This window comes from Trachurus japonicus, chromosome 20 (genome assembly GCF_045865225.1).
Source record: "Trachurus japonicus isolate A0001 chromosome 20, Traja_1.0".
NCBI lineage: Eukaryota > Metazoa > Chordata > Actinopteri > Carangiformes > Carangidae > Trachurus > Trachurus japonicus.
This window is the reverse complement of record NC_140926.1, coordinates 15888554-15908324: the sequence shown is the minus strand read 5'-3', so window position 1 is coordinate 15908324 and position 19771 is coordinate 15888554. Positions and strand designations below refer to the sequence as shown.

Below are 19771 nucleotides of genomic sequence, written 5' to 3'. Positions count from 1 at the left end.
AGTTACTTTCACTGAGTGAGTCTGTGATGTTTATCTGTTTGCCATATCAGTGACCAGCCTGGACAGATCTCTTCATTTTCACCTACTTAGTACATACTACTGCTGTCAGACAGCTCCTTTAGTCTCGTCTTGTCAGATTCCTTAATGGCTTTTGAGTACTTGTTGATTATGTTTTCACTGGAGCGTACAGCCACACTTTAAACATGTAGTATCTTTGCAGGCCTGTCCCAAACCTGATCCAGTGTCTGACAAAAATGATTGGAATTACAATTAGAAAGGTAAGAACGACTTGGAGAGGAAGAGTTGTAGGGTCATACATTTTTCTTGCTGTAACTTATCGTAGTTTACATTTATAGTCATAATTTAGCTAATGTTGATTAGAATATAATTTTTCATTACTTTTACGTTCATTAAGTTTTTTGTATCTGTTACACAAAGCATAAAACACGGATCACATAATAATCTTTTGGTTATGCGTACAGTATGTCATTTTATTTTAGTAAAATGATCCCTCGTCGTCATTTGAAACGGTTACATCACTCTGTGATAACTGCTGCTTGTATACACAATAGAAATGAAGGAGATACATTACTCAACTCTGCCTCAAAACAAAGTCAGTCTCAATTTTTGCGTCTTGTATTAGATGGCAGCTATTTAAAAGTACATTTTTCCAAACATCTACGGTTCATTCATTTTTCAGAAACAAAAAATAATTTCAGTGATATTTGAAATGCACGCAATGTAATATCTATTGATATATTGTAACTTTTTTGATTTACAAATTTGGAATATTTTATTGGTCAAATCGTGACTGTTATAAACAAACCAGAATGAAAAGGGGTTTTTAATTTAATGCTTACAGTTTATTCTTATTTTAGTTTTCTTTGTCTACGTCAACATAGAGTGTATTTCGACTATTTCCAAGCCACATAGTAGTTTGTTAATGTTTTGCCCTGTTTGTTTTCACAGGAGATCCATGGTTTCTTGCCACCTGTCATGCCCTCCTGTTTCGACGCTGGAGTGTGTCTGCTCAAAGGGTAAGATCTGTGTTGACCTGTTCATTAAAGCACATTTGGACACGTTTAAAGTTGAGAGAAGCGATTCTAGAAATGCTTCAAGGTGCTGCAGTGAGTGAATGTGATTGCCTGAGGGAAATATCAGTCCGCTGCACACCAGTATTTACAGATGTTGAGCTCTTGCTCGCAATGCCAACTCTGCATGATATGATGCTGAGAAGTGGCTAATCAAATTCATTGCTGTCATTCACTCGTCAGCAGCAATCATTTTTTATTAACACTGATTTTTGATCTCTTCATAAGATAATCATGGATATGGATCTTGTAACTTTCACTTGAGGCTTAGCCGGAAAATGCTGATGCAAGAAGGGCTCTGAATCTTCATCCCATTTTTCTATTGGCTCATTGTCTCCACCCACAGTGCAGTCACGAGGTCTAACATCATGATGATGTCTGGAGAAAACAGGCTTTCATCTAGGCTCTAATGCTTCCTGAGCTGTGGTGAAAAGATTTCTTGGGTTATTTCTGTGTACATACAGAGCAAAATTTGAGCATATTTCAAAGCATTGCTGTGTACAACAGCAGCACCTGCCATTGTCTGTTGTAAGCGGTGGGTTGTTTACCTCACCAGCCTCTGCTGCGTAATGACGTCGTTTCCTTTGACATTGGTGTGGCATATTTTAAATCAAGGCCTTCCCTGTATTTTAAGGAGTCTCCTGGCAGTCTGCCAAAACATGGATCCATTTGCCTGTTCTCTTCTAAGAGCACAACTGCACAGCTGTAACCCTTAGCTGGTCCTAGCCACTGATAACTCAAAGCCAGCAGCGTCCATCTTAGGTTTTAGGCAGCGGCGAAAGAGATGAACTGTAATGTAGCTTTTAGAGACAGGATTCAGAGCTCCAAGCGTAAATTCTGTTGGAAAACGGTCGTGTTTTTAGTGAGGACAACAAACTTTTCATTGGAACAGATCTGAAATTAATACTAAACCAACGGGTAACCGTGAAAAATATTTCTACTGCACTGTAGTTAATGATTTATTTGTTTTGCGAGTTGTTCACCGCAGTAAAATATTTTTATTTTGCATGAGTATTTTGATTTTATCTTTGTTCTTATTTTTTGTCATACGTTTTGAAACTATCTAGCAAATGCGTTTGGTTGAATATTTAATATGATTCACTGCAATTATATGTCGACGAAGAGTGAGATACCAAATGTATTAAAACATAATATAATATTAACAGTATAAAATTAAATTATTTACTATTTAATCTTGTGTCCGAAGCACGTTGTTGTTATTTTTTTTGTTGCACAAATGAGCTACAACTTCATCAAAATATAAGGTGATGAGTAAATCATGCAGTGTGTTTGGGTAAAAAAAAAACATTCAAAAAGCAATAAACTATTTTTTTAAGGTGAATGGTTTGTCTCGTGTTTGGAGGTTTGATGCTGTGAAATTTTAAGTTTTCTCTCCGTAAATATTTCTCATTTGTTCTCAATGTAAATAGGTTGTGTTTAATACAAATTGTGATGACATCAAATAATATCAAAAGGAAAGATGCACTCAGCGCTGTTTTTTTGTAGGGAATCATTGATCATAAACATTATTCGTTACAGAATTAAAAAATATATTTTTTATTCGCAGTGATCAATGACATTAAAATGTATGGTAGTTCTATATTTTGTTTCCGATTTGTATGATCGTGTAATGCATACATTTTTAATTTATTTATTTTGCAAATATTTCTTAAATTATGCTCGATACCGCTTTAATAGTTTTGAATACAACAATATACATACATGCACATTTTTTAAATATCATTAATGAAATCTATATGTATTTTATACTTTGTGAAAATCTGCGATAGCGATAATGCATTATTAGTTTGTTATTGCTTTTATTGAAAGCGAAAAGAAATCCTTTATAATATGAATGCACTACTTGAAATGAAAGTCCACCCTTCGCAGCGTTTATTTGAATGTATTTTATATTGTGACGTAGGACTGCTAAAAGGTTTAGGTAACCTTTACCCCCCTGAGTACTTGTTTTCGTCCACTGTTAAGACCTTGTGTGAAAGCCAGACTGTGTTCTGATGCCACCTAACACAACAGTGGCTGTCAGTAACATATTAAGCTGGGTCTCTTTTCTGCTGCCACAAAATAGAGGAAGAAAAGGCACTTTGGGTTTATGCATGTGTTGTGGTGTCAAGAGCAAACTAGGCAGGTCGGAAATTACTAAACCTATAGCTTAATGTCAGACTGAGGGTTTTGACTTTTTTTCTCCACACTCAAACCTGTTGACCTTTTTGTGGATGGGACAAAACAAGAGAAGTTTACTTCTCCAGCGTATTGCAAATCCCCCTCATGCAAGCAGGCAGTATGGACGTTTTCCAGTTGTCGTATTCAAATAAGAGTTTCAGCTGTTGTCAGACTTGGCAACAGAAATCGTGACTGTATTACATTTTTAGTATTGCTGTTCATATTGAAACCCCCGCTGACCACAAACACTTTTGATAGTGTGCTTTATTGTTTTTGTTGTTTTCTATCTAATATTCCTGTCGATCGGGGGAATGTTTTCTTTTATAATGTGTTCAAGATGCCCTGATAATAGAATAACAACACGAGTGATTTGTTTATCGGGTGGAACTTGCAAACTATCTTGTCTCCTGCTCACAGTTTCTTAAGTATGAAATTGATCTTGGTTCAACAGCGAGATCTTTGCCCTGACATAACAGGCCGTTGTTTATCATTCAAACAAACACAGTCGACACAGCACTCACTGAGTGAACACAGATTTTGAATTTAAGCTGCAGCCACAACATCAGTATCAACATCTCATAAATATTAGATCCCCATTAGAAAAAGGCTGCCTACCTGAAATTGCACAGAGTGGATATTGCAATTGTTAATTGTTTAAACACTGTTATTTTTGAGCTTTGTTAGAGGTAAATAAATGACTGGCTTCTGTTGTCTGTATTGTGAATGTTGTGTGTTGCCTGCATTTGTTTCCACTGTTTGTGATCCAGTCATTCCTAAGATGTGCACATGCAGCATGTCCGTGTATACTCACATGCGTAGCCCTGACAGCTTCAGCAATACTTCCTGTTTTCATTTGACTGCCAATCCACCACTGACTTTTAAATGGGGTGTGCTCATCTATAACACCCTCATGAACGCTACAAAGAAGGCTGTAGGCCTGGGTGACCACTGTTTGACTGCAGTGCAAGGCTGCATGCCTGCTTAAACTGAACAGCAGCCTGAACAAGTACTAAGCTACTAGGGAGAAACTTTTGGCCTGAGATGAACTTTTTTTACTTAAGTCTTAACTTTCACTGAGTTCTGAGTACAAGGGAAGTGAAAACATACCACTGGATGGAAGTGAGTGAAATGGAGAAGAGCAGTTCTCCAAGTTCCCAGGAAAAAAAAAAGAAGCCAAAACCGTGACTACTTAATTTGATGTGTTACACTGCCTACTGAAGGAATTATTGTTCATTAAAATGGCAACATCAACTCATCTATACATGCTAAATTGTCAACTACAAGATTACTTTATTTTTTTTTAACCCTTGTACCCAGTTATGTGGCTGCTGTTGGTAAGAATAAGTCAACATCAGTTATCTGACCCTGCTCCATCTTGCTCAGCCAGAGTTTTACATGAGCCAGATTCTGTGCAGCTTTGGTATGAGAGGCTGAACGTAAAGTACATTCTGTTCTTGTAACTCTGAACTGTAGTTTTTATCATATAGAGCTTTACCACTATTGCATTTTAATCTGAGATAGTTATATTTATATTTTGAGTCTCAAACACACTCGTAATGATAAATCAGCAGATGTTTGTTTCCTTGAACACATTTTAATCGAGGATCTCGCAAAAACCTAAGGTACAATAGGATTGAACAATAATTGTTCTTACCATAGTGTGTACTAACATCTGGTCAGACTGTACTATTGTGTACTACGAGAACCAAGCCAAATGTGACCCCGTTAAGCAATTAAGTGTTCATTTCTTGTCCACATAGTTACCAATCTTTTCAACCCCACACACGCTTAAATGAAAGTAACTTGTTGCATTAATTAACTTTATGAATTGAGTTGCAAGTAATTTCTAGCTACACATGTTTTGTCTAAGCTCTCGCCCAGTTGAATGTCAAGTATGGAAAATGAAATGCTACATCAATTTACTTTAAGTGCCCTGTTTAACACAAGTTATGGACTGGGTCTTGTGTACACACAGACAATCCATTAATTATGTGACCAATAATTTGGCGTAAATATCCGTGCAGGGGGGGGTTGTGTTGTGTGAAAATAATTTCTATCGCTCTCATTTCGCCCTGTATCTAATGAATATGTAACAAAAGAGAACTCTAATGTGCTACAGCTTTAAAAATTTCCCTAATTCGGAGGCTTTCCTTCAAAGTCAGATATGTGAGACTTGAGGGTGTGCTTGCATTTTTCCCTAATTGGGGCTTATTATAACACACCTGGAATACCTGCTTTCTCTTTGCCATTTGACCTTTTGTGAATTAAGACGGCAAGGCAGAGTTAGAGCTCGTCAACCCTGCGGTACATCATAGTGAAGGGAGGCTGCACCATGACTAATTAGTAAATCTCACTTCTCTCTAAGGTGGAAAAAAAAATGATTTCCTTTGCAAGGAGGGTGGGTGTTGATGAGTAAATACCCACCTGCACCAAGTTGCAGAAACCCAATAAGTCTCCCTGGACTCTGAAACTGAATATTTCATATTTCACTGATCTCTAACAGCTTTTTTGCATGTCTCATATTTGACTCTCCATAAGCCATCTAAGATGGGCATAGGGGAAACAGACTGCAGGGTCTCTCCTGTCACACAATAGCGTGGAAAGGTCAGGCCTAATGAAGTCGGGTGTGTGACCCCTAGTATTCAGTGACTTTGCATGGGCCCCCATCCCACCGCTGCAACCATGCCGGTTAATCCCTTTTTGATCCTAATTGATAGGCATTAACATGATCCTTATCCAGGAGCTGTGTTTTGTCTTCCACAGCCCGTCTCTCTGGGTGTCAGTGACACAAAGTGTGAAAGCGTTAAACCAAATGTGAAATTGATATTTTTGGTGTTTGTGTGCTTAAAGTCTGGCTGTGTTTCTAAACACTCACACAAAAGTGCTCAGTGTTCAGCATTTGCCCTTTGAGGCTCTTAACAAGACTTAGCACATGACCTCTAGAATCCGACTGTGATGTGAATGGTACCAGCCCATTTCCAGTTTTTCCTTTGAGCCCTTTCATCTTCGTCACTAGGTGATTAAAGCCTTAAACTGTTGACTAATTACCCTCTTTAAAATGTTTGCATGTCACTTTCATGACAGTCAAGAGACATTGTATGATTTCTGAAGTGCAGGTGTTGTACCAGCTCCCAAGGGCTTCATTTTAGTGACTTCTGGTCTGCGTCACAAAATATATTTTAAATTGCCTTAGTTCAAACCATTAAAGTTGATTTAACTCTTAATGTTCATTCTGAATATGTATCCATGGTAAATGATTGTCTGAATACTGAAGAAACCACCTTAATTGCTTCTGAGTTCGTCACTGATTAGCTTTTTTTTTTTTTTTAAAGCAATTAAGTGGCAGTCTACTTCACTAAAATGAACAACACTTTGATGATGCAACATCTCAAACCGAAATTGTCCTTTTATTCTCATTTTATGTATGATTCTTTTTTATTCAACACTTCAAACTCCTTTTTCTCACATGTATATCATAGAAACTGTATGATTTCTATGTTATGTCAGGTGTTCTCTTCAACCTCCTGAAGACAATCAGTTTATTGGTCATATTTCAGCTCGATCCTATGATAAGTTTGTTTTCTCTCAAAGTTTTTACATGAGCAAGTACATGGTGGAGAAAAAACCTTTTTATTTAAACATATTTGAAATGATTGAACATGAGATCATTCAACTAAAGAGTAAGTTAGTCATGTTCGACTTTGCCATGTTTAGTCTTAAAAAGATGACTACATCGAGAGTGACACATCACAGTGAATGGCTTTCCACTTCACCTCGCCTCCACCAATGCAGCTGGCCAAGATGTGAACTGATTTGCTAAATTGTATTAATATATTTATATTAATGTATTTATTCTGTGTACAAATTTGATTCTAAAAAAAAATTGTGTTTTCAAGACGATTTAATTTCTTCCTTTAAGATAGTTTCTTTTTTTATGCCTTTATACTATTGGGCCTTTTGTGAACAAGATTAGATGCCTTTGTTAAAACTTGTCTAACCATTTTTTAAAAAACACATATACAGAAAAGCATGTTATGCACAACCATATGTGTGTGTCTTTATTTCCCTTAGTACACTCAAACCTGCACAATTAAGAAGCATGTCTTGCTATTGTGCTCAGTAGTGTGCAACAGCCCACTTTAGCTGGAAAATGCCAGGTGTCGTGTTGGTTCTTGTTGGTTTCACACAGCGACTCAAGTCCCTCCCTGGAACGCAGTTCTCAGGTCTCCATAGGATTGAGTGTTATTTCCAGCTTGTTTGCTGCAGTGAATAATGAGTACTCTGTAAGGCCTGATGACATAATTTGGAGATTGCTATGGAAAAATAAGTAATTATAGAGCTAAGACACTACAGATTGGGACTACACTTGTGTATTTCACTTGACTGGCACCACCTGCCCTCTATATGTCACAGTCACTTCACTTATCCCACAGTTGCGAAACCGAGCTGGTGTCTGCCAGTTATGCGCAACCCCCAGCAGACACACACACACACACACACACAATGAACCAGTTGTGGATTGGGCTTCATAAGGCTTATAATGCTGTTGTTATTTAGATTTGCTTCTCACATAAAAAATAATTTGGAGTGCAGGATTGAGAGTTTGGAAGAAGGAATTTGTGACGGGAAAAGTAAGGGAACTCTACTTAGCGTTCCTGTCTTCACTTAGTAGGAAAGTTGAGCACTGGAGACTTTTTTTTTTTTTTTTTTACAAATTTGTGTTGAGGCAAATGGTGGCACATGTGTTTCTTAGGGACAGTCTTTGTTAGATTCCTTAGCTCGACCTGCTGGAGCTGAGAGTAGTCATGTAGCAGGATAGGGAGGAGGCTTACTGTATGAGGAGTTTACTTCTCCTTTGGCTTTGGTTGTGAAACTCTGTCCTCCTTTTCTTCCACTCTACCAAGGCAAAGTCGTTTCTTAATATAAAACTGTTTTTTATGTTTGTAAGACTTGTGTGTAAGATCGTCTGAACTCAGAGCAAGTTTTAACAAGTTCCACCTGGACAGCACGTTCAATGATATTCTAAAATTGCCATAAGTGGAGCTGTGGCCAACACCCACAGTATGCATCTGACCTCCAGCTATTTAAAGTAATTTTTCACGTTTACATGATTCATCAGTATATCGTTCACTAATACATGATCATCAGTGGCATGCTAACCTCAACAAAGCTCCGTAACCTTTCTAGCTTTAGCTGTGCTGGTAGTTTGTATTCTCCTCTGGTACACAGGCCTTTATTCCTGACTGTTTTTTATCAATAATTGCAAGGCCAAAAAGTACAAAGAAAAACAACATCAGTCACATGAGATTGAGTGTGCACGTGTGTGTGTGTGTGAGAGAGAGAAGTTTGACTGCCAGTCTAAAGGCACCAAAACAGGTGCAAGTATGCAGCATCATTGCAAAGGACAACCAATGTAGTTGACAACTGACTGCTCCAGCCATGTTTATGCATGTTATGTCCTGGTTTGACTCCAAGTCGGTGCATTAAGTCTTCAGCGTTATAGAGCAGTTACACCATCCATCCACACCCTTGGAATGTGTTCTTTCATTAAGAGCAAAAAAAAAAAAATCTTGAAATCACGAGAATAGCAGAGAGATCTCACATCTCACCTGCCTCTCTGTGTATTCTCTCTATATTGTTTTAATATAAACTGCTTCTCCTAGAAATAACACAGAAGAAAAACCCTGATGTAAAGTATTTCCAGGATGTAGCTGCATCACAGCAGGGATGAGAGGAGCTTGTTGTCATGTGTGAAGTCTTTTAAGACATTGAAGACTACGGTAATTTCCAGTCTTCTCAGGATATAGCTGTCAACATCACACCAGACTGTCATTCACTCACAGTTCATTTTTATGAATTGGCTTATTTACCTGTGCCCTCTGACCATTTTTGGGGTCCTTTCTTTGTAAAGTAGTTAACTTACGGTTGTTTTTTGTACCTTATTTGCTGTTGTTGAAATACTTCGCCTTTTTATTTTTGCCTATTTATGAAAAGAAAAAAGTGCTTGGCCTGGGTTTGATTTATGTAGAGTTTCTGTACAAGAGGGAAAATGAAGGCGAGTAAAGTGAGAGAATTAGTTGCTGTAGCAAGTGAAAAGTTAGAAGGTGAATGATTCACAGAAACGCTGTCTATCTTCCAAAAACCTTGTGCTACGCCAGTGATAATACTGTATCTTTAACACTAAAATGAAATTTAAGATATTAAAATTACATTCAATTTCAGTACTTAACATCAGCTTTGCATAATTTCTCTGAAGTTCAAAGCTAACAAGAAAACCGTTATCAGAAAATCGTGTGTAGGTGCATCAGTTTTACCTTGGATATCCCGTATGTCCTAATTCTAGCAATAAACCTCATGATTCATTAACACATCAGTTTGTTCTGGCAGCACTTTTAATTTGGATTTCATAAACCCTCATATCTGCATTCAAAGTTAGGCTGACGTATCTGTGAAACCTTGAATGCAATGCATACATTGATTAGAAACTGTATTCTTTGCTGTAGCTGGTTGTATACAGTCATATCTTGTGTAGACAGGCAGAGGTGACAGTGAATTGGCTCATGGTCCTATGACTGGTGGACAGTTGGACACGTGTGTTACGCATACGTCAAGGATTCTGATTGGTCAGTATCAGATTCAGGCATGAGACTCATAATCCCTGTGATTTATAGCTGTTAGAATAAAACCATGTATGCAAAAGTATATGTTTTGGAAGTAGCTTTGCGCTTACTTGTTTCCATGTCGTGGTTGTTTGCCTGCCTGGTGTCAGTCAAGAGTTGAATTTAGATTTGTAGCTTTTGTTAAGAAATCAGTTTTCATAACAAAGCGGGCGGTCCCACATGGGCAGCCTACTCAATCTAACTTTACTTCTCAGTGCTGCACACTCACCTTTCTCCTGACAAAACCATTCAAGATCAAGGGCAGCATCACCTTTGCCACTAATGAGGTTGTTTATTTACCAAATTTCCTTGTGGACTTGAACTGTGAGAGAAAAACAGGCCATGCATAGCAAAGCACATAATCAGCATTAGCAAAACAGAGCTGCAAAAAGCCCCAAGTTATACATTTTGTGACAGTAGAACACCATGTAGCTTATCTGAAATGCCTGCATGCTGAACATGTAAAACGTCTCAAAGAGGCTGCTGAACTGAACAGACCACATTATTATACCCTGAACAAAGTGCTAGTGGAAAGCAATGAGGACAAGAGAGCTATTTCTACTTTTAGCTTCATCTCATGTTAGGTGTTCAACAACAAAATGTTTGACGGCAGAAGATGTTCAGGTGATTGATTACTTCAGCGTCAATGTCTTTTGAAACGGAGACTCTTCATCTGGGTATTAATAGCCGAGTTGTTATTATGTAGTATAGACAAAGATAGATGGTAAGAGACTAGAAAAATCACAAAGAACGTCAGATATAAAATAACTTCATCACTGTTGCAAACAATGCACCAGAGGCTGATGATTGTGTATAATGCCAGTTAGCTGCATTGTTCTGCTATAACAGAGATATAGCAACCAGCATTCTAAGGCAAAACAAGCTGCAATTACACATTATTAAGCATCATAATAACGTACAAAACACTGACCAAAAGCTTTGATAAAGAGGACTGGGCACAAGTTGAAACGAACCAACATGGTTCAGACAAGCCTACGGTGTGGGCCGTCTATGAGGCTGCAAATACTGATAATTGGCAGTTCAGCTTGATGCTGTGTTAGTGAAATTTTTTTTTTTTGGCTATTCTATGTATCGGCTTTGCTAGTTTTTGTTCTACTTAATGTGTAGCACCTTGAATGATTTATCTTGCTTCCTATCGACTGTATTGTATTAAAAACTCAGACCCATCCCATATTTTAGTGGTTTTCTTCTAATTTCCATCCCATATCTCTCCATGTGGTCCACGATGGATGCACCATACAGCAGATTAGTTTAAAGCTAATGGAAGAGCCTCTGGGCACTGATAGTTTGCAATAATAATGATGTATGTGTGGCACAGCTCTCCGTTTGGTGCACAGCAGAATTTCATTCCTGCTTAAATCCTCCATTGATTTGCAGACCTGCTCATCAGAGCCCATGTACACTGCTTTATTTGCTGATGTAGATTGGGTTCCAATCTCTGCGTAAATGTGTGAGGCTTTACTGTATGTTTGCTTATCTGTCCAGCCATCCCATCTATTCAAACAGCTTTCCTTTCATTTAAGGCTGTGTGCTGGCTGGGCTGCTTTTTTTTTTTTTCTGGGACCTTTTCTGTTATTTTGGGACCAGATGGCGAGGGGCACGGAAGCGCCTCTTTTGTCCGGGCGCCCCTGTGAAAAGAGGCTGTCCTCCCTAATGTAATCAGCGGCACCGGAAGGGTCCATTTTGGGCTGTGAAAGAAGACAATCGGGTCTGGACACGTCTAGATTACAGAAACGCAGAGTTCATCTCCCGACCCTGCCCCCTTTGACCAAGGCCCTGCCGTGGAGGATCCTCATCTTTGATCAGTGGAGGGTGGAGGTGCTGATCCGACCTCACGAGGGCGAAAGGCCACCCCCCCCCTGCCCTGTTTACCCTGCACTTGGCTGCTGCTGACACCTCCTTCCGGAAAGAGCCAGGGGTGGTGGTTTGGTTTGGGCACTGGGGGGGATACCATGACCTGTCTAGACACCCTTGCTTGTTGCCCTGGTGTTGCCAAGGGGATATAATGAACTTTGACCTCAAATGTAGTTGGTTAGGAGCCACTCTGGTTATCCAAGGAAGATTTTTTTTTTTTTTTTTTCTTCTTTTTAATTTTCAGGGTTGGGGGTGGGGAAATGAGGCGGGGATATGGATGTGACCCACATAACACAGAATGTGCTTTGAGCGACCACAAGCATGAATTTATTGGCAAAAGTTCCTTTTTAGTTTTTAACAATTGTGACATTTTCACTCAGGTCAGAGGACGTCAGGTCAGTTGTACAAGACAGATAAAATAGCTGAGTCATGCCTTTTTGCATTTCAGCTCTGAAGTGACAGTTACTTTTCTGGAAATTTAATGATTGTTTGCTTTAGTTCATCTGATCTCATGATGACACCTCACTTATGGAGGACTGATTTTTTTTATTTTTTATATTTGAACATCAAGGAAGCCTTACTGTTTTTGGTTTATCAGTGTTTTTCTTTAATACACTTTTGGACATTTCATTCCTCATGCAGAGTAAGTAATCTTTAAATCTGATGAATCTGAATCTGTTGTATTCTGTGTAAAAAAAAAAAAAAATTCATAGGTTCACTCAGTATTTAACATGAACATTGCTGCTGTGCATGAATTGTCTTTCTGAGCAGTTTTTATCTTGTTCCTTGTTGAGCCAAAGCCAGTCAACACTGGTGGCCAGAATGTAACAGTTTTATCTACACAAAACTGTGATCTTTATATTTCACTGTCTGAAAATAAGCACGATGATCTGCAGCTTTTCTAAACAAGCATTTTTATTGCAGCCTACACGTAGAAAAAAGCAAGTAGATATGAATATTGAATATGCTGAATATTTTAAATGGACTCTCAAGATATATGCAGTGCAACAAATAAAACGGCTTGAGTCCTACTGTGAAGATGAGTGGACACACTGATGGACGATGTTGGAGTTTACAAAGGATTTTGAATTCAAATATGTGAAATTTCTGCTCACGAATGTTGAATTTTCCTGGAGGTTTTTTGCAGAAATTGGAGCATTTTTTCTCAATAGTAAATTGTCAGAATAACACAACTAGCGCGTATATACTCTAACAGAAATGCTTCGCCTTGCACAGAGCGAGGTATTGCTATGGCGTCGCTCTCATTTCGTACGTGTCATACTTCGTCCTGTACCCAGGGTCCCTGGTTTTGGCCTGAGCCACAACATGGCCTAATGTGTGAATTGGCTTTGATGTTGAAGCTGTTCCTCAGGAGTGGGTGTAGAGATTCCCCCATCATGGCCGCCACCACCAACCCCGCCCTCTCGCCTGCCACTCAGGAACAGTTAAAATGGCAGCATGCAGCAAAATGAGTGAGAGGGAGAAAGAGAGAAACGCCCACTACTGTGAGCTAAGACACAGTCGAGTGAGCCGCAGTTCTCCTTGTATGCCATCTCAAACCGAGATGATTATTTTTGGTTTATTCGGCCGTCTGAGTGCGATTTAGAATCTAAAGACGTCTAGACAGGTAGCTGGTGCTGGGACCAGTCAAGGGTTAACCTCTTTTGTTGCGGATTTATCCAAAATGTGTAGTTCACGACAGTGCACCATTTTGAGTCACAGAATGTCCAGATACAGAACCAAATGTTCCTGCAGATTCTCCGGTATAAAATCTGAAGTTCGACACACAACATTCATCAGTGAAACCACGGCCCCACTGTTCTCAGAGCACAAATGCCGCCATGTCGTAAAAGTCAACACAAAATATGATTTTTTGGTTTTAGCTGTGACACCTACTGCACTGTAAAGGAAAGTGTTAGCGTTTTTTGAACACTTCTCGCCGGTCTTTGGCGAGCCACCCTTTTATTTTCCAAACTATCGGTTGCAGCTCAGCATGATGGGAAGGGGCGCTCGCTGTTTTCCACTGAATTTTCTGCTCTGTAGCGTTTACAATGTTAAAAACAATACATGTTGTCCATGTACTGCATATGTTTCGTAGTGGTAAAATGTCTTAGTTGTGGTCGTCAGCGTTGACCACAGCATCATTTGTATTCCGAAGTGGTGCAGTACAGTATTTCAGTGTATATTCATTTTTAATGTAGAAAGAACAAAGTGCTGTGATCAGTGATCATTGTAGCCCTTTTCTCTTAGTCAAACAGCTCTATGCATGTGCTTATTATGTCATCTAACTAATACCAATTAAAGGCTATACGCTACACCAACCCAGTGCTATTCCAGTGAGCTAGAGACCTATTTAAAATGGCTCACAGAGCGTAGATGTGTGTATTCAGACTCAATAAACCGACTGAAATTAAGTATTACACCCAATCATTTTAAACCTTTGCAGGTCTGGCTGCCACTTCAGAACAACTCTATTGCAAAGCCCTCCATACCCAGGCTGCAGTGTGGTGAATTTTAAAGGTAAACGTCCATATCTTCTATTTTTAGGTCCCTCTACTCAAAGTGAATGACATTTTATTATTGCCTCTTGGTGTGAATGTTTTTCCCCCTCTTCCCCTCCACAGTGTAGAGAGTTGGTGCTGGACTAGGAGGAAGATGTCATACTAAGGATGGGTTTTGGTGATGATGTTGCTGCTGTTGATGCAGCATCGAGCTCTTACTTTGTGCCTCTGTCAGCTATGATGCGTAACCACAAAGTGAGTGACAGGCCAGCCCCTGGGGAGAGCAAGGGGCCTGAGGTGAGTCAGATGTATCCTTGACCCTGTCTAGCTGTGTGTCAGCAAGCAACACAAACTCAGTAAAAAAAAGAGGCCTGAACTGGCATGACTGTACATTGTACATCTTAATTTAGTATGTAGAAGCAGAATGGGAGAGAGACGTTTAAAGACACACCTAGAAACACAATCACCTTGGCTGCTCCTGTTCATTAGATCTGGTTCCTCCCTTATGAATTATGGAATTATAATGCAGCATATCACATTACAACTGATACCTATGCATGCATTTGTATTTCCACCAGAGTGCTGAATGTTTCACTCTTGGCTTTGTGATATTGTTAAGATAGAACTCTGTGCTTTTATTTTGGAAGGTAGTCAATGTTATTTTCTTACATCCATTACAGATGCAGCATAAAACATCCAATGCCAGGTTGAGACTTAAAAAAGAGATGTCAGAGAAAAGTAGTGTGTCATTGTTTGCAGTCACAGCTTGTTTATTATGAAGCTTCTGTTTAGTTGCGTACCCAAATTTTAGCTCAGATCTTTTTATATTTCAAGTTGTAAAGAGCAGGAGATGGTAGGTGCTGTCAAAAATTTTCAACGCCTAAGTTTGTTAGTCAGACATCATATGCTGGAATTTTAGACAAAACTTTACGATTATGATATTCATACTATAAAAGATGTGTGGTTAAAGGACTTCAGACTCATCATCATGTGACTTTAAATCAACTCCAGTTGTAAATGTGAAAATATTCCAGGGTCACTCAGGGTAACTCATAATGTGATGTGTTTGGAAGGAAAAAGTTTTGGGATTTTTAAAAAATATTAACACTAATCACTGCTTAATAAAACTTGTTCAACCCAAAGGATCCAGAAATGTTTGGAAAATAAAAAAAACATGCATGCATTTATTCATGCATCACTCATCTTATTTTTGATTTGCCCATATTACTCAAACTGTATGAGGAAGAAACATAAACTGAAACATTATGGATTTTACATACATCACAGCCCTGTTACTGGTTCTATCGTTATATTTAGTGCTGAAACTGTTAGCTGATCGATTAGCTGATTGACAGACAAGTATTTAACAACAGCCCTGATTTATCGATAAAGGCTCAAGTCATTTATCAAGCAAAGCTCCTCAACACTTGCAGCACAAGGAATCATTTCCTGCTATTCTCCATTGCATATGATCATCAATAAAATATCTTTCGGTTGACGGTCGGAGAAAACAAGCAGTTTTAAAAAGTCGCCTCATTCCCTTGGAAACCGTGATGTTTTTTTTTCCATAATGATTTCTGTAATTCCATAGACTAAAATATTAATTGACAAATTAAAAATGTAAACAGCAGGTTCATCTATAATGGAAATAATTGTAAGTTGCAGCCCTCATTATGTAAAGCGTCTACATTAAGTCAGAAATGGTCTAAATGTGTTGGTGTTGAGTGGATTCAGATAAATATGAATGGTTTAGTTCAGTAAAAGACGACTCCTTCTACCAGGTTACTTTCAGTACAATATTTTGAAAGTTAGTTGTGACCTGTTCTCAGAATTCCTGTAATTTGGCCAAAGCCGTGGGCTTTATTGTATCAAATACAGCCTGTAAAAAAAAAAACACAGCCTTAAACTCGGTGTAACTGAAACAACAGATGCAACCTGTCATCGTTTGAAACGTAACATAAGCTGATTCTTTACATACTCCTACTCTTTATGGGCAAATATTTCCTACAGTGTTCTCTCGTTATTGTTTCCACATTTTGTCCAAAAGCAGGATAATCTTTTTGAGGCACGTCCACGAATCAGCCAACGTAGAGAAAAGGAGCTCTGTTGGTCAAACCACGTTATAAACAATTGTGAAATTTTAATACAAGATTTCACGTTTTAATTCAGTCCCACCGAAACAACCAGAAAGCAAACCACTCTGGAAAACCAGATGTGGTGGCTACATGGGAAAAGAAAAAGGGGACACTGATGTGTGTGTTTTTTTTCCTTTCCTGAATTTCGCAAAGTGGACAAAAAGAATCTTTAGTGAAAAGTCTTGCATCTTTTTTCAAGGGTCACTCAAACACGGTGTGTGAAATGAGAGTTGCCTGGGTGTGACTTTTGCAGAAAGCATCCGCTCGCTATTGTCTGCCCAGTCAACTTCTGCAGGCCCCAGTGCCCTGACTTCCATACATGAGAGATCAAGGGTTACCAAGGTGCTTTTGAGAAAGGAGTGCTCAATGTGAGAGGGGACAACCCAGTCCACAAAATACTCATTTCCTTTGCATGTTAGATGCCCTAGTGGGGATTCAGACGGGGTCACTGACACAGCTACTGGGGTTGAGCTGCTTTTTTTTTTTTTTCTCCCCCCTCCTTGGTTGTTCTTAATGAAAACTGTTGCTCGCCTTTTCAGTGCCTTCTGACTGCTATCTGCAGCCTGTACAGTATGCGGCTTTTATAATACGCTGAGTTTGCCAGAAAAGAAAGTTTGTTCAGACTCTGGCTGTTTATCCGGTGCCAGACAGAGGCACCTCATGTAGAAAAGGTAGAAGTAGTTCTGTCCACCTCTCATTCTTGCCAGAAAGTTCAGTCACTGAGCCACGGCATTAACTTGTATTCTAACAAGATTAAAATATATTCGTCCTGGGGATTAGCATAGTTAGGTGTCCTTTTGCCTTTTTTTTTCCTGCACTGGTGCGGTGACAGTGGGCTTTGATCTGTGTTGCGAGGCAAGAGTCCTGGCTTGGACCTAGCCATTCGAGTGCCAAGTGTGAAATTGGCCTGATGTCATCCCCATTCTTCACCTTTTACATCTTTCACCACTTTAATTATGTTTCCGCCACAAAGCCCAGGCACCTCTGAGCAGATTCCACTCTGGCCGTAGGAAGCATTTAAAAACTGTGGGTAAATGACACAGTAGGGGAGGGGGGAGGATGGTAGGAGAGGTCATAGCAGGATGGGGCCCTTTTGTGTTTAGAGGTAGACATTGATACTTCCCTGATGTATCCTGCGCTCACTTCCATTTTTTTTACAGCATGAGAACTTGTGTGAAATTGTGTGTAAAGCTGCAGCAGATAACTTTCCTCCACGCATTTTTACACTTTCTACACCCTCTTCTGGGAGAGATGTTTATTTTTCTCTCTCATCTGCACAGATTAGTGATTATTTACTCAGTCACGTTTCGGCAGCGATGCAAGACTTTTCCGTGGACGTTAAGAGCCCCCGATCGACGAGCAACTCCAAGTCACTTGACCACCTGATTCTTCCCGTTGGAGATGAGACAAATGATTCTCAGATGAAAGCTTTTGTTTCAGGAGATCGTGCCGGCGCAGCCTCGCAGCTTTAACTATTGTTCATGCATCGGTGTCCCTATCTGAACTTCAGGCAGCTTCTCTGCCTGTGAATATTTTGATGAAGGTTCCTATTGATGCGCTGAATGAAGGGCCAAAACAACCAGGGTATGCGCGAATGTGAGGAGGAACAAAAATGAATGAAATGTGTTGGTGTGTGTGGGGAGTGGGGACGTGTGTGTGCCAGACAAGAATATAATAAAACCATGTAATAGTGTGAGTGTGTGTGTATGTGTGTGAGTGTGTGTGAAGGAGAGAGAGAGCGTACGAGTTAGTGAGTGAGAAAGCTGTGTGTGGAGAATGGGTTACTGCAGGGTGGGAGGGGGGAAACCAGCCACCTGCAGCCATGACAGGCTTTGACCTTCATTGCTCTCTCTCTCTCTCTGTGTCTCTCTCTTTCCCTCCCTCCCCCCCACCCCTCCTCTCTCTTTCTCTCTTTCTCTATCTCTCTCTCTCCTTTCGACTCCCATTTCTGCCTTGTGATAGAAGCACAGGCTCTTTTCAGAGGCGGCGAGGAGGACTGACCGTCGTGGAGACACTGCTGGGAGCAGCCCTATCTGCTCTAATGGGTAGTCACTGGCCGTTAGACATGGCGTTCAAAGACTAGTGGTGCAAGTATGGAAATGCAGATAAGGCATTGTTGAGGTAACATGCCTGGGAATTGTTCAAGGCTTTCCCCTTGCATAATGTTGATGCTTTTGCTAATGTTTTAATCTCAAAACCCGTGAATGTGATCCTCTATGAATCTGATCCTGAGCTTCTCATAGAATGACAGGCTGTTTGTTGTGCTATGCAAATTAATAATGTCTGTGATCACATTTATGACATCCTGCAGCCTTTATTTTGAAACCATTGTTGTATGTATTTCTCTCTGGACATTTTTTTTTTTAACACTAATGCAATTGTTGTTTTTCAAGGCTGCAGAAGCTCAGCAGGTCACCTTTGCTGCTGGAGCCAGACCTCAGTTGTTTTCTGTGCATTTTTAGATGAATATATTAAGTTTTGTTTCATATAAAAGTGCCAGAAACTTTGTGTATAATCTTCAAGCTTTATTTACTCTTCTTTTGCAGTTTTTTCAGGAGGCAGTTAATTACACAATTAATACATGATACAAATTATGTACATTTATACCAAAGAATACTTCCAACATAAAATAAAAAATAGCATTGTATTCTACAACTCTGTGTTGTAATTTTATTTAAACATGTTCATATATAGATAGATATACGCTGATGAGTAAATTCATAATGTCGTACCAGCAGTTTTTCATAAAGGCATTAAACTTGAATAGTCTGCATTTGAAGTAATACTGCTTCTCTGATTCGGCACAGTTCTGTTTCATAAAAAGTTCACACTTGAACTTTAAGGCAAAGTGTGTTTCTGTTTGGTGGATTTTAATTCACACACACTTTTTGCAGATACACAACAAAAACACTTTGAAAGGCAAAAAGTCCACAATTTGGTATGGATACAGTCTAAAACTTAGCTCGATCATACTTTCGTCGATAAAGACCAAAGTTTATAAACACAGTTATTTGCCCAAGTACAACAAATTGCAGCTTTCATGCAAAGGCCCCATAAACTATTTTTCATTCACAAAAAAAGAAAAGAAAACAAAAAGAAGTTATTGCAAGATAAACAAGCAGTGTAAACACCTCAGATATCTACTCTAAAGCAACACTGGTCATTGGATAGATTTTTTTTCTCAATATAATCTATATAAATACACATATGAAGAAGTCCTTTCAACAACGATAAGAGATTTCCAACATTTGTAATACAGTCACTGACGGATTTGCCTTCTTTTTATGATATATGGATATGTAATAAAAATGTATATAGCGAAAGATTTA

At 39.2% G+C, this 19771-nt stretch overlaps 1 long non-coding RNA gene across 1 annotated transcript; it reads left to right on the top strand.

Moving 5' to 3' along the window:
• The first annotated feature begins 192 nt into the window (after positions 1 to 192).
• LOC146966702 (uncharacterized) lies at positions 193 to 19541 on the top strand. Its single transcript, XR_015034514.1, has 5 exons — positions 193 to 278; positions 970 to 1037; positions 14253 to 14332; positions 14438 to 14604; positions 18405 to 19541. It is a non-coding gene; the product is annotated as an uncharacterized LOC146966702 (long non-coding RNA).
• Positions 19542 to 19771: the final 230 nt, after the last annotated feature.